Genomic DNA, 14,289 nt, shown 5'->3' on the forward strand with positions numbered 1-14,289 from the left:
CATGCAAGAAAGAAACTAATGCATGAAATGGACAAGTTGTGCGGAGCACATGGGGTTTTATTTATGCACGGGATCTGCGCCCGGCTTTGTACAAAGGATTACATGCAACAGCGGCAAGACTTGTACAAAAGGTGGTTGCCGGAACGGGTTCCGGCAACCGCGCCCTACGGGAAAAACTTACGAAGATGTTCTATGTTCCAGGAGTTGCTCACCGGAATGCCATCTTCGGTCTCAAGGCGGACAGCGCCGGGCCTTGTGACTCGTTTCACGCGATAAGGGCCTTCCCACTTTGGCGTCAACTTGTTGGAATTCTTGGCGGACTGAACGCGCCGAAGAACAAGGTCGCCTTCCTCGAAGCTTCTGGTCTTAACTTTGCGGCTATGGTAGCGGCGCAAAGCTTGCTGGTATCGAGCAGCTCGTACAGCAGCCTAAAGACGATCTTCCTCAAGGAGCAGCGCGTCGTCTTGTCGCAGCTGTTCTTGCTCAAGCTCATCATAAGCGAGCACTCGAGGCGATCCGTATACGAGTTCCGTGGGGAGAACTGCCTCTGCTCCATAGACTAGAGCGAAAGGCGTCTGGCCAGTGGCTCGATTTGGCGTCGTTCTGATCGACCAAAGAACCACCGGCAGCTCCTCGATCCAGTTTCTTCCGCACTTGCACAGCTTGTCGAAAGTTCTGGTCTTGAGCCCGCGCAACACTTCAGCATTTTCCCTCTCTGCTTGACCGTTACTTCTCGGATGAGCAACAGAAGCGAAGCAGACCTTGGCGCCAAGGTCTTGGACGTATTGCATGAAGGTGCGGCTCGTGAATTGCGTGCCGTTGTCGGTGATGATCCTGTTAGGGATTCCGAAATGGCAAACAATTGACCTGAAGAACTTGACTGCTGACTGTGCTGTCACCTTCCTCACTGGCTGCACTTCCGGCCACTTTGTGAACTTGTCGATTGCGACGTACAAGTACTCAAAGCCCCCGACAACTCGGGGGAAAGGGCCAAGGATATCGAGCCCCCAGACCGAAAATGGCCAGGATAAAGGGATCGTCTGGAGAGCTTGAGCTGGCTGGTTTATCTGTTTGGAGTGGAACTGGCACGCTTCACACTTGGTTACTTATGCAGTTGCATCCTGGAGGGCTGTCGGCCAAAAGAAACCTTGCCGGAAAGCTTTGCCGGCAAGTGCTCTTGCGCCAATGTGGTGGCCACATATGCCTCCATGTATCTCTGCCAATAGCTTTTGTCCATCTTCCCGGCAAATACACTTCAATTTCACACCGTTGAGTCTTCTTCTGTACAGTATGCTATCGACAAACCGGTACATACTTGACTGCTGGGCTACTTTTTCCGCTTCTTCTTGCTCTTCGGGAAGTTCTCCTATCTGAAGGAAATGGACAATCTGCTGTGCCCATGCTGGAGCTTGTGGCTCGACAACAAGGACTAAAGGCACATCTGCTGCTGCGGGAACATCCGCTTCTACGGCAAGGACTTGCAGCCCTGCCGGAGCTTGATGTTCCCCGGCAAGCTTGCCGGAGCAAAACTTGTCGGGAGCGTCTGCTTCAACGGAACAAACCATAAGGCTTGCCGGAGCAGACTGCTCCTCAGCATCCTTGGTGTTGATCTTGGGGACTTTCTTGGCGGCGGCTTCGGGGAGCTCTGCCGGAAAGTAGTCACCAGAAACCAACTTCCTCTTCTTGCTTTGTCCAGTTGATGGTGTTACGGATGGTTGAGTCAACTTGAGCACAAAGATCCCTGGTTCCACAGGTAACTTTAGTGCGGCGCACTTTGACAGGCCATCAGCAATGTCATTCTGAGCTCTTGGGATATGCTCCATCTGTAGGCCGTCAAAGTGCTCTTCTAGCTTCCTCACTTCATCAACATATGCTTCCATCAATGGACTCTGGTAGTTCTTGTTCACTTGGCGGACGACAAGCTGTGAGTCACCCCTGACAATGAGCTTTTTGATCCCAAGGTCTGCTGCGATTCTGAGACCGGCAAGCAATCCTTCATACTCTGCAGTATTGTTGGTTGCTTGCTCCTTGGGAAAGTGCATCTGGACTACGTACTTGAGGTGCTCTCCGATGGGCGCGACAAGCAGCACGCCCGCACCGGCGCCTTGCAGCGAGAAGGCACCATCAAAGTACATCAGCCACTCTTTGCTTGCCTCTTTGACGGGGATGCTCGTCTCTGGAATTTCTTCATCTGGTGTTGGCGTCCATTTTGCTATGAACTCTGCCAATGCTCTGCTTTGGATAGTTGAAGTGCTCTCAAACTTGAGGCCAAAGCTTGACAGTTCCAGCGCCCACTCGACAATCCTGCCTGTCGCTTCTGGATTTTGCAGTATCCTCTTCAGCGGAAAGCGAGTGACGCCTGTAATCTCATGTGCTTGGAAGTAATGGCGCAGCTTTCTCGAGGCCATGAGGAGGCCGAAAAGCAACTTCTGCACACCAGAGTACCTTGATCTAGCCCCCTGTAGAAGGGAACTGACAAAGTAAACTGGACGCTACACCATTCTCTTCTGCATCTTATCATGCTCCTGCGCAGATCCATCTCTGTCGGGACCAGAGCTTGTCGGCGAAGCCCCCTGCTTGTCGCTGGATGCATCTGCCGTGGTTGCTGGCTCATCATCTGCCTTCCTCTCCGCCACTAACGCAGCACTAACCACTTGATTGGTTGCCACTATATACAGCAGCAACTTCTCTTGCGGCTTAGGTGCGACAAGTGTTGGAGTGGAGGACAGGTATCTCTTCAAGTCCTGCAGCGCAGCCTCCGCCTCCGGAGTCCATTTTATTGGACCTGCCTTTTTCAAAATTTTGAAAAATGGCAGGGCGCGCTCAGCAGATCTAGAGATAAACCTGCTGAGAGCAGCCACGCAACCGGCAAGCCTTCGTACATCCTTGACGCGCTTTGGTGCTTCGATCTGCTCAATGGCCTTGATCTTGTCGGGATTGGCTTCAATTCCTCGCTAAGACACGAAGAACCCGAGAAGCTTGCCGGAAGGGACTCCAAACACGCACTTCTCGGGGTTAAGCTTGAGGTTGATCTTGCGCAGATTTGCAAATGTCTCATCTAAATCTTGAATCAGGGTCGCCCTGTTCTTGCTTTTGACCACTATGTCATCCATGTAGGCTTCCACATTTCTGTGCATCTGCGGCTCAAAAGCGTGGTGGACTACCATTGCGAATGTTGAACCAGCATTCTTCAAACCGAAGGGCATCCGTACGAAGCAGTACGTGCCACACGGGGTGATAAATGCGGTTTTCTCTTCATCCTCTTCTGCCATGAAGATCTGATGGTATCCTGAGTATGCATCAAGAAATGAAAGCAAATCACATCCGGCTGTGGAGTCAACAATCTGGTCAATGCGCGGCAAGGGAAATGGGTCTTTGGGACAAGCTTTATTAACATCAGTGAAGTCAATACAAAGCCTCCATTTCCCGTTAGCCTTGCGCACGACAACAGGATTTGCCAACCACGTGGGATGGAGCACTCCTCTGACAAGGCCTGCTGCTTACAACTTCTTGATTTCTTCTGTGATGAATTTTTGGCGCTCCACTGCCTGTTTCCTGACTTTCTGCTTGACGGGCCGCGCATGAGGACAGACGGCAAGGTGGTGCTCAATTACTTTCCTGGGAACACCGGGGATATCAAACGGTTGCCACGCAAACACGTCGACATTCGCCCGCAGGAAAGCAACGAGCGCGCTTTCCTATTTGGGGTCAAGAGTGGCGTTGATGGTGAAGGTACCACCAGTGCCGTCCTCCTTGGCGGACACCTTCTTGGTCTCAGGTGGAGCTGCCATTGCCTTCTTACACTTGCCGGTGGAGCTCGATGGTGCGTCCTTGATGGTAGCGCAGCACTCCGAAGAGGTGCGCTTGCCGGAGTGGGCATCAGAGCTCTTGCCGGACTTGGTCTTCTTCTTCCCCCCGGGAGCTTCAGCGGCAAGTGTCTTGCATTCTGCTGCGGCTGCTGCTTCCCGGTAGATCTTGTCGGCACAGATAAGAGCATCCTTCTTGTCGCCAGGGACAGAGATGACACTTATCGGGCCTGGCATTTTCAGTACGTTGTATGCATAGTGAGAGGCTGCCATGAACTTGGCGAGTGCCGGACGGCCAAGGATTCCATTGTAAGGTAATGGAAAGTCAGCAACATCAAACGTGACCCTCTCAGTCCTGAAGTTCAGCTCGCTGCCAAATGTTACCGGCAACGTGATCTTTCCCTTCGGCTTGCTCCTCCCCGGGTTGATTCCTTGAAATGTACCGGTCTCTTCGAGCTCGCTGTCAGGGATCTGGAGTTTCTGGAGCACCGCAGAGGAGATCAGGTTCAAGTCGGCCCCGCCGTCAACTAGCATCTTAGTGACCTTGAGGTTGCGGATTGTTGGTGACACCAACATCGACAAGCACCCGACCGCAGTTATGCGATTAGGGTGGTCCTCAATATCAAAGATTATAGGCGTGCGGACCATTTCAGAGGCTTGCGTGACTCGACGGGTGGTTCTGCTGCATTAACTTCCCGCACCCACTGCTTGAGCTGACGGTGCGAGGTATGCAGAGAAGCACCACCGTCAACGCACAGGACCTCTGTGGCTTTCTCGAACTCCTGCTCATCAGTCTCCTCATCATCCATGTCTTCATCGTCGTCGTCATCTTCATCCTTGTCGCGGCCGCAAGGAGGTCTGTCTCCTTGCCGCTGCTTGGCCTTGCCGCGGCGTCTTCCTCGGCCGGGACGTTTCTTGCTGGATCCCCCAGCACCTCCCTGGGCCTTCTCCTTGTCGCGCCACTCGTATTCAGCTTTCTGTTGCTCAACAAGCTGCTCGACTTTTTTGCAGCTCTGGAGATCATGGCCCTTGGTGCGGTGGATCTTGCAATACTGCTTGTTGGTGTCGTCCTGCTTGTCGGCGACCGCCACCTCCGCGGCAACCTCCTTGCCGGAGTCACCAGCTTTGGCTTTCTTGGCGCCACCACCGTTGCCGGACTGCTCAACAACTAGCACCTCTTTGCCTTTCCTCTTCCTGTTGTTCCGCCGCTGGTTTTTCCTTGCCGGGGCAGCATCTTCACTGTCAGATCCTCCCGCTCCTACATTCTCTCCAGGGAGTCTCCTCCCTTCCTCAGCACATGCACACTTGTCGGCCAGTGCATATAACTCACTGACATCCCTGATCTTGCACATCGCCATTTCCTCCCGCATCCTACGGTTTCGCACGTTCTGATGGAACGCGCTGATCACCGCGGCAGGGTGGACGTCTGGGATGTTGTGCTGCACACTGCTGAATCTCTGAATGTACTTGTGCAGGGGCTCTCCTTCCTTCTGGGCGAGCAGATGAAGATCACTCTCCTGGCCATGAGGCTTGTGTCCGCCTGTGAAGGCGCCGACAAACTGATGGCACAGATCAGCCCAAGAGGATATGGAGTTGTCCGGCAAGTGCATGAGCCAGGATCTAACGTTGGGCTTGAGCACCAGTGGGAAGTAGTTGGCAAGGATCTTGTCATCCCGTCCCCCGGCAGCCTGCACCGCAATGGTGTAGATGCTAAGGAACTCCGACGGATGCGTCTTGCCGTCGTACTTCTCCGGTACGTCTGGCTTGAAGTTCTTCATGCTGGGCCACTGGACTTGCCGCAGCTCACGAGTGAACGCAGGGCAACCTACCGCGTACGGCAGATCGCCTGGTTCCCCTGGCGCATGCATGTCAACAGAGGGCCCAGCGCGCTTGTTGGATTAACATCGCGCTTCTCTTCGGCGCTCGATGCGAGTTCGAGCGTCTTCTTGTTGTCGATCATGAAGAATTTGGCTCTGATCGCGACGAGCTCGTGGATCCGACGATGCGGTGGAGTCGCTGTCGAGGTGGATCCGGCGAGTCGGCGATCTTGGCCTTCGGGGTGGTGATTGCATGGTAGTTGCACCTCCACCCATTTCGTCGCCACCGGCTCGCGCCCGGCAACCCTGCCGCGGCGGCGACGCGCTCGGCCGCCATGGAGTGTCGCCGTTGGCGTAGCCGATGAGACTCTGAATGGTGGCCCTCTATTCGTCGATCTTGTCCGACGTCGGAGGGTAATCTAGGAGCAGTTGAGCTCGCGCCAAAGCTTCTGCTAGAGTGGTGGATGGCAGTGGCGGACGGCGCGAGGAGCGGGACGTGCTCGGACTTCTAACTATGTTAGAAGGAGCAGTATCCCGTCCAGGCGACCGTGCCCCGCTCGTGCCAGCATGCTGGCGTGCATGCTGGTCTTGAGCGCCCCGAGATCCACCAGCTTGGTCTTGGCCTATCATGCGTATGGCACTGCAAGTGCCATGACGCTGTTGGTCTTGCGCCTCCTGAGAGTGGCGCGGAACATGTACAGTTGCCGAGGTTTGTGCAGCCTTGTCCTTGGACCTGGCAGCATCATAAGCTTCCTCGTCGACGTCCATTCTTCCGCCGGCATCCATTCCACCACCCGTTTGCTCCAACGGTGGCAGAAGTGACGTGGACGAAGCGGCTGCCACCGAAGTCTTCTTCTTCGGTGGCATGTTGATGAAGGGGATGAAGATCTAGCTCGTGTGAATGCCGGATCAGGTTCACACAATCTCGACGCCCCCTCCCTGGCGCGCCAAAGATGTCGGGGAAACTGATCCACGAACACCTATGGGGCCGGCGGACCGAGCCCCTTTCGGTTCGGCGGGGGGCGGAGATCACACGAAGAGCAGATCGAGGCGAAGCACACGAGCAGTTTACCCAGCTTCGGAGCTCTCCGGAGAGATAACACTCCTACTGCTGCTTGTTTGATTATCTTGTGTTCTTGCTCCAGAGAGAGAGCGTAGTGTTTTTCTGGGTTCCGAACCAGTCGAACCTCTTGAACCCCTCTCTACGTTGCGCATGGGCCTCCTTTTATACGCTAAAGGGGTCACCGACAGGTGGCAACGCAGAGAAGGGTACAAATGTAAAAAGCGAGGTGGTTGGTACAGTTACTTGTACAGTGCACCCTACCTAACCCTGAGGGCAGGGGACAAGGGCATTAAATGCCCGTCTGAGTCGCCCAAACAGTGCAGAAAAGGACCGTTAGGGGCGCCACCGTTCGCCAGATGGCGATCTTGTCAGCTTCGCATGCCACTGCGCACCGCTGGCTGCACAGCCTCCCGCCACGCGCGCCTGGAGAGGCCCCCAGAGTGACACGTTGGTGGATGCGCTGGAGCGTGGGCACAGAGTGGCCGCTTGCCGCGGCAAGCGCCTTGCCGCTGCTGTTATCTTGTCGGGTCCGGAAGCTTACCGCTCACAGGGCCTCGAGGTACCTTGGTTGGTCTTCACGGCAAGCTCCTCTTGCCGGGGCCTTGTTGCCTTGCCGGAGCGCGTGGCGCGTCGCGGCAAGTTCCTTGGAGTGCCTTGGTTGGCCTTCCCGGCAAGCTCCTCTTGCCGGGGCCTTGTCTCCTGAGCTTAGATACTTTGTTCTTGAATGGCTCGAAGGGAACCACGGAGGGTCTTGGTGTTCGCCCGGCAAGCCTTGCCGCGGGGTGCTGCAACTGCTCGTGCACAAGTTCGGGGTACTAGGGTACCCCTATTCTAGTACACCGACAGCAGCGTAAGTATTTCCCTCAGTTTTTGAGAACCAAGGTATCAATCCAGTAAGAGACCATGCGCGAGTCACCTCGTACCTACACAAACAAATAAGAACCTCGCAACCAATGCGATAAAGGGGTTTTCAATCCCTTCACGACCACTTGCAAGAGTGAGATCTGATAGAGATAATAATAATAAGATAAATATTTTTGGTATTTTTATGATCTAAATTGAAAGTAAAGATTGCAAAATAAAATAGATTAGAAACTTGTATGATGGAAAATAGACCCGGGGCCATAGGTTTCACTAGTGGCTTCTCTCAAGATAACATAAGTATTACGGTGGGTGAACAAATTACTGTCGAGCAATTGATAGAATTGGGCATAGTTATGAGAATATCTAGGTATGATCATATATATAGGCATCACGTCCATGACAAGAAGACCGACTCCTGCCTGCATCTACTACTACTACTCCACACATCGACCGCTATCCAGCATGCATCTAGAGTATTAAGTTCATAAGAATGGAGTAATGCCTTAAGCAAGATGACATGATGTAGAGGGATAAACTCATGCAATATGATATAAACCCCATATTTTTATCCTCGATGTCAACAATACAATACGTGTCTTTTCCCCTACAGTCACTGGGATCAAGCACCGCAAGATTGAACCCAAAGCTAAGCACTTCTCCCATTGCAAGAAAGATCATTCTAGTAGGCCAAACCAAACCGATAATTCGAAGAGACTTGCAAAGATAACCAATCATACATAAAAGAATTCAGAGAAGATTCAAATATTGTTCATAGATAATCTTGATCATAAACCCACAATTCATCAGATCTCGATAAACAAACCACAAAAGAAGATTACATCGAATAGATCTCCAAGAGAATCAAGGAGAACTTTGTATTGAGATCCAAAGAGAGAGAAGAAGCCATCTAGCTAATAACTATGGACCCAAAGGTCTAAGATAAACTACTCACACATTAACGGAGAGGCTATGTGTTGATGTAGAAGCCCTCCATGATCAATGCCCCTCCGGCGGAGGGCCGGAAAAGGCTTCAAGATGGGATCTCACGGGTACAGAAGGTTGCGGCGGTGGAATTAGGTTTTCGTGGTGCCATCTGATGTTTTCAGGGTACGTAGGTATATATAGGAGGAAGAAGTAGGTCGGTAGAGCCACGAGGGACCCACGAGGGTGGAGGGCGCACCCAGGGGGTAGGCGCGCCCCCTGCCTCGTGGCTTCCTTATTGATTGCTTGACGTCCACTCCAAGTCCTGTGGATCACGTTTGTTCCAAAAATCACGCTCCCGAAGGTTTCATTATGTTTGGACTCCGTTTGATATTCTTTTTCTGTGAAACACTGAAGTAGGCAAAAAAACAGCAATTTGGGCTAGGCCTTCGGTTAATAGGTTAGTCCCAAAAATAATATAAAAGTGTATAAATAAGCCCATTAAACATCCAAAACAGAATATATAATAGCATGGAACAATAAAAAATTATAGATACGTTGGAGACGTATCAAGCATCCCCAAGCTTAATTCCTGCTCGTCCTCGAGTAGGTAAATGATAAAAACAGAATTTTTGATGTGGAATGCTTCCTAACATATTTCTCAATGTAATTTTCTTTATTGTGGCATGAATGTTCAGATCCGAAAGATTCAAGATAAAATTTTAATATTGACATAAAAATAATAATACTTCAAGCATACTAACTAAGCAATCATGTCTTCTCAAAATAACATGGCCAAAGAAAGTTATCCCTACAAAATCATATAGTATGGCTATGATCTATCTTCATCACACAAAATATTAAATCATGCACAACCCCAATGACAAGCCAAGCAATTGTTTCATACTTTTGATGTTCTCAAACTTTTTCAACTTTCACGCAATATATGAGTGTGAGCCATGGACATAGCACTATAGGTGGAATAGAATGGTGGTTGTGGAGAAGACAAAAAAGGAGAAGATAGTCTCACATCAACTAGGTGTATCAATGGGTTATGGAGATGCCCATCAATAGGTATCAATGTGAGTGAGTAGGGATTACCATGCAACGGATGCACTAGAGCTATAAGTGTATGAAAGCTCAACAAAAGAAACTAAGTGGGTGTGCATCCAACTTTCTTGCTCACGAAGACCTAGGGCAATTCGAGGAAGCCCATCATTGGAATATACAAGCCAAGTTCTATAATGTGAAATTCCCACTAGTTTATGAAAGTGACAACATAGGAGACTCTCTATCATGAAGATCATGGTGCTACTTCGAAGCACAAGTGTGGAAAAAGGATAGTAACATTGTCCCTTCTCTCTTTTTCTCTCATTTCTTTTTTTATTTGGGCCTTCTTTCTTTTTTTTCTTTTGGCCTCTTTTTTTCATCCGGAGTCTCATCCCGACTTGTGGGGGAATCATAGTCTCCATCATCCTTTCCTCACTGGGACAATGCTCTAATAATGATGATCATCACTCTTCTTTTTACTTTACAACTCAAGAATTACAACTCAATACTTAGAACAAAATATGAATCTATCTGAATGCCTCCGGTGGTGTACCAGTATATGCAATGAATCAAGAGTGACATGTATGAAAAAATTGAACGGTGGCTTTGCCACAAATACAATGTCAACTACATGATCATGCATGGCAATATGACAATGATGAAGCGTGTCATAACAAACGGAACGGTGGAAAGTTGCATGGCAATATATCTCGGAATGGCTATGGAAATGCCATAATAGGTAGGTATGGTGGTTGTTTTGAGGAAGGTATATGGTGGGTGTATGATACCGGCGAAAAGTGCACGGTAATAGAGAGGCTAGCAAATGCGGAAGGGTGAGAGTGCGTATAATCCATGGACTCAATCATTAGTCATAAAGAACTCACATACTTATTGCAAAAATCTATTATTTATCGAAACAAAGTACTACGCACATGCTCCTAGGGGGATAGATTGGTAGGAAAATACCATCGCTCGTCCCCGACCGCCACTCATAAGGAAGACAATCAATAAATAAATCATGCTCCGACTTCATCACATAACGGTTCACCATACGTGCATGCTGTGGGAATCACAAACTTCAACACAAGTATTTCTCAAATTCACAACTGCTCAACTAGCATGACTCTAATATCACCATCTCCATATCTCAAAAAAATTATCAAGTACCAAACTTCTCATAGCATTCAATGCACTTATATGAAAGTTTTTATTATGCCTAAAAGCAAATTACCATGCTGTTCTAAAGGACTCTCAAAATAATATAAGTGAAGCATGAGAGATCAATTATTTCTATAAAATAAAACCACCACCGTGCTCTAAAAGATATAAGTGAAGCACTAGAGCAAAAACTATATAGCTCAAAAGATATAAGTGAAGCACTTAGAGTATTCTAATAAATTCCGATTCATGTGTGTCTCTCTCAAAAGGTGTGTACAGCAAGGATGATTGTGGTAAACTAAAAAGCAAAGACTCAAATCATACAAGACGCTCCAAGCAAAACACATATCATGTGGTGAATAAAAATATAGCTCCAAGTAAAGTTACCGATGAATGAAGACAAAAGAGGGGATGCCTTCCGAGGCATCCCCAAGCTTAGGCTTTTTGGTGTCCTTGGATTTTACCTTGGGGTTCTTTGGGGATCCTCAAGCTTAGGCTCTTGCCACTCCTTGTTCCATAATCCATCAAATCTTTACCCAAAACTTGAAAACATCACAACACAAAACTTAACAGAAAATCTCGTGAGCTCCGTTAGTGAAAGAAAACAAAACACCACTTCAAGGTACTGTAATGAACTCATTCTTTATTTATATTGGTGTTAAACCTACTGTATTCCAACTTTTATATGGTTTATAAACTCCATTAGTAGCCATAGATTCATCAAAATAAGTAATCTGTATCAAACGCATACTTGTGGAACCCCAAAAATTCTAAAATAAATTGCTGGACATGAGGAATTTATCTATTAATCATCTTATAAAATAATTAACTAAATATCACTCTCCAATAAAAATGGCAGCAACTCTCACGAGCGCTAAAGTTTCTGTTTTTTAAAGCAAGATCAAAAAGACTTTCCCCAAGTCTTCCCAACGGTTCTACTTGGCACAAACACTAATTAAATACAAAAAACACAACCAAAACATAGGATAGATAAATTATTTGTTACTAAACAGGAACAAAAATCAAGGAATAAAAATAAAATTGGGTTGCCTCCCAACAAGCGCTATCGTTTAACGCCCCTAGCTAGGCATAAAAGCGAGGATAGATCTAGGTATTGCCATCTTTGGTAGGCAATCCATAAGTGGCTCTCATAATAGATTCATATGGTAATTTAATTTTCTTTCTAGGGAAGTGTTCCATTCCTTTCCTTAATGGAAATTGGAATCTAATATTCCCTTCCTTCATATCAATAATTGCACCAATAGTTCTAAGGAAAGATCTAGCAAGAATAATAGGACATGAAGGATTGCAATCTATATCAAGAACAATGAAATCTACGGGCACATAATTCCTATTTGCAACAATAAGAACATCACTAATTCTTCCCATAGGTTTCTTAATAGTGGAATCCGTGAGGTGCAAGTTTAAAGAACAATCATCAAATTCACGGAAACCTAGCAAATCAGACAAAGTTTTGGGGATCATGGAAACACGCACCCAAATCACACAAAGCATAACATTCATGATCTTTAATTTTAATTTTAATTGTAGATTCCCACTCATCATAAAGTTTTCTAGGGATAGAAACTTCCAATTCAAGCTTTTCTTCATAAGATTGCATTAAAGCATCAACGATATGTTTAGTCAAAGCTTTATTTTGACTATAAGCATGAGAAGAATTTAGCACGGATTGCAACAAGGAAATACAATCTATTAAAGAACAATTATCATAATTAAATTCCTTGAAATCCAAGATAGTGGGTTCATTGCTTTTTAAAGTTTTGACCTCTCCAATCTGTGGCACCCCGGCTCAGAGAAACCGGAACGCCCCATATTCCAACCCAGAGATCGAGGAGAAGTCTCTGGAATACGGCACTGCTTGACATAGAACAAATCAGCTCTTATTAAAATAATAATAATACAAGGGTCTCATGTTACAAAGAAGCACATCAGCATGGCAACACTACGCCTGCGATACTACACTTGCTCTATGCTGGCAGCGAAACAACTCGTAGCAGCGGAACAACGACGAAGGTGGTGAACTCCACTCTACAGGGACTCTGGCTGGGACACGATCTAGGTCGCACGCACAGGCACCTCGACAAACAATCAAGCAATCACGGCATCACCTGCAATCTGGTATGACACGCCAGGTCAGTACATTGAATGTACTTGCAAGCTCACAACAACCATAAACATCAAGGCAAGACAATCATATAGCATTTAACAGGTTAATTAATTAAGAACTACCATGATTAAACAACTACTAAGCATGGTATGACACTGATACAATACTAATAAATCACCATCTCATATCTCCATAACCATATCTCTCTTGGCTAACCGGCCAAACAATATACCATCTCGATCACCTCATGATCAAAACCAAACGGTGATCTTTCCGGCGATCACAACCATGACCAACACTTGGTCTCAAACGGTGATCTTTCTGGCGATCACTGATGACCCACAAGTATAGGGGATCTATCGTAGTCCTTTCGATAAGTAAGAGTGTCGAACCCAACGAGGAGCAGAAGGAAATGATAAGTGGTTTTCAGCAAGGTATTCTCTGCAAGTACTGAAATAAGTGGTGACAGATAGTTTTGTGACAAGATAAATGGTAACGAGCAACAAGTAACAAAAGTAAATAAAGTGCAGCAAGATGGCCCAATCCTTTTGTAGCAAAGTGTTGGGGATCGTAGCAGAAATTTAAAATTTTCTACGCATCACCAAGATCAATCTATGGAGTAATCTAGCAACAAGGGGAAGGAGAGTGCATCTACATACCCTTGTAGATCGCTAAGCGGAAGCGTTCAAGTGAATGGGGTTGACGGAGTCGTACTCGTCGTGATCCAAATCACCGATGATCCTAGCGCCGAACGGACGGCACCTCCGCGTTCAACACACATACGGAACGAAGACGTCTCCCACGCCTTGATCCAGCAAGGAGGAAGGAGAGGTTGAGTAAGAGAGTCCAATAGCAACACGATGGCATGGTGGTGATGGAGCTCGTGGTTCTCCAGCAGGGCTTCGCCAAGCACTATGGAGGAGGAGGAGGTGTAGGAGGAGGGAGGGCTGCGCCAGGTTCAAGGGTGTGGCCGCCCTCCCACCCCTCCACTATTTATAGGTGGGGAGAGAGGGGGCCGGCCCACCTAGATCCCATCTAGGGTTGGGCGGCGGCCAAGGGGAGGAGGAGTGCCTCCCAAGTCAAGTGGAGGTCCTCCCCCTTAGGATTTCCCCTCACCCATGCGCATGGGCCTTGGGGGGTTGGTGCCCTTGGCCCATTAAGGTTAGGGCGCCCCCCTAGAACCCATGCTGCTGTATTGGACGTGGTGGAACATTTTCCGGACCTCCGGACCCCTCCGGAATCCTCCGGAACCTTCCGGAAGCTTCCCAGTACAATACCAAAAAAAACCGAACTTTTCCCGGAACCCGAACAACAACTTTCCATATATAAATCTTTACCTCCGGACCATTCCGGAACTCCTCGTGACATCCGAGATCTCATCCGGGACTCCGAACAACATTCGGTAACCACGTATATCTATTCCCTATAACCCTGGCGTCATCGAACCTTAAGTGTGTAGACCCTACGGGTTCGGGAACCATG

Source organism: Triticum aestivum, chromosome 4A (genome assembly GCF_018294505.1).
Source record: "Triticum aestivum cultivar Chinese Spring chromosome 4A, IWGSC CS RefSeq v2.1, whole genome shotgun sequence".
In the NCBI taxonomy this organism is placed as follows: domain Eukaryota; kingdom Viridiplantae; phylum Streptophyta; class Magnoliopsida; order Poales; family Poaceae; genus Triticum; species Triticum aestivum.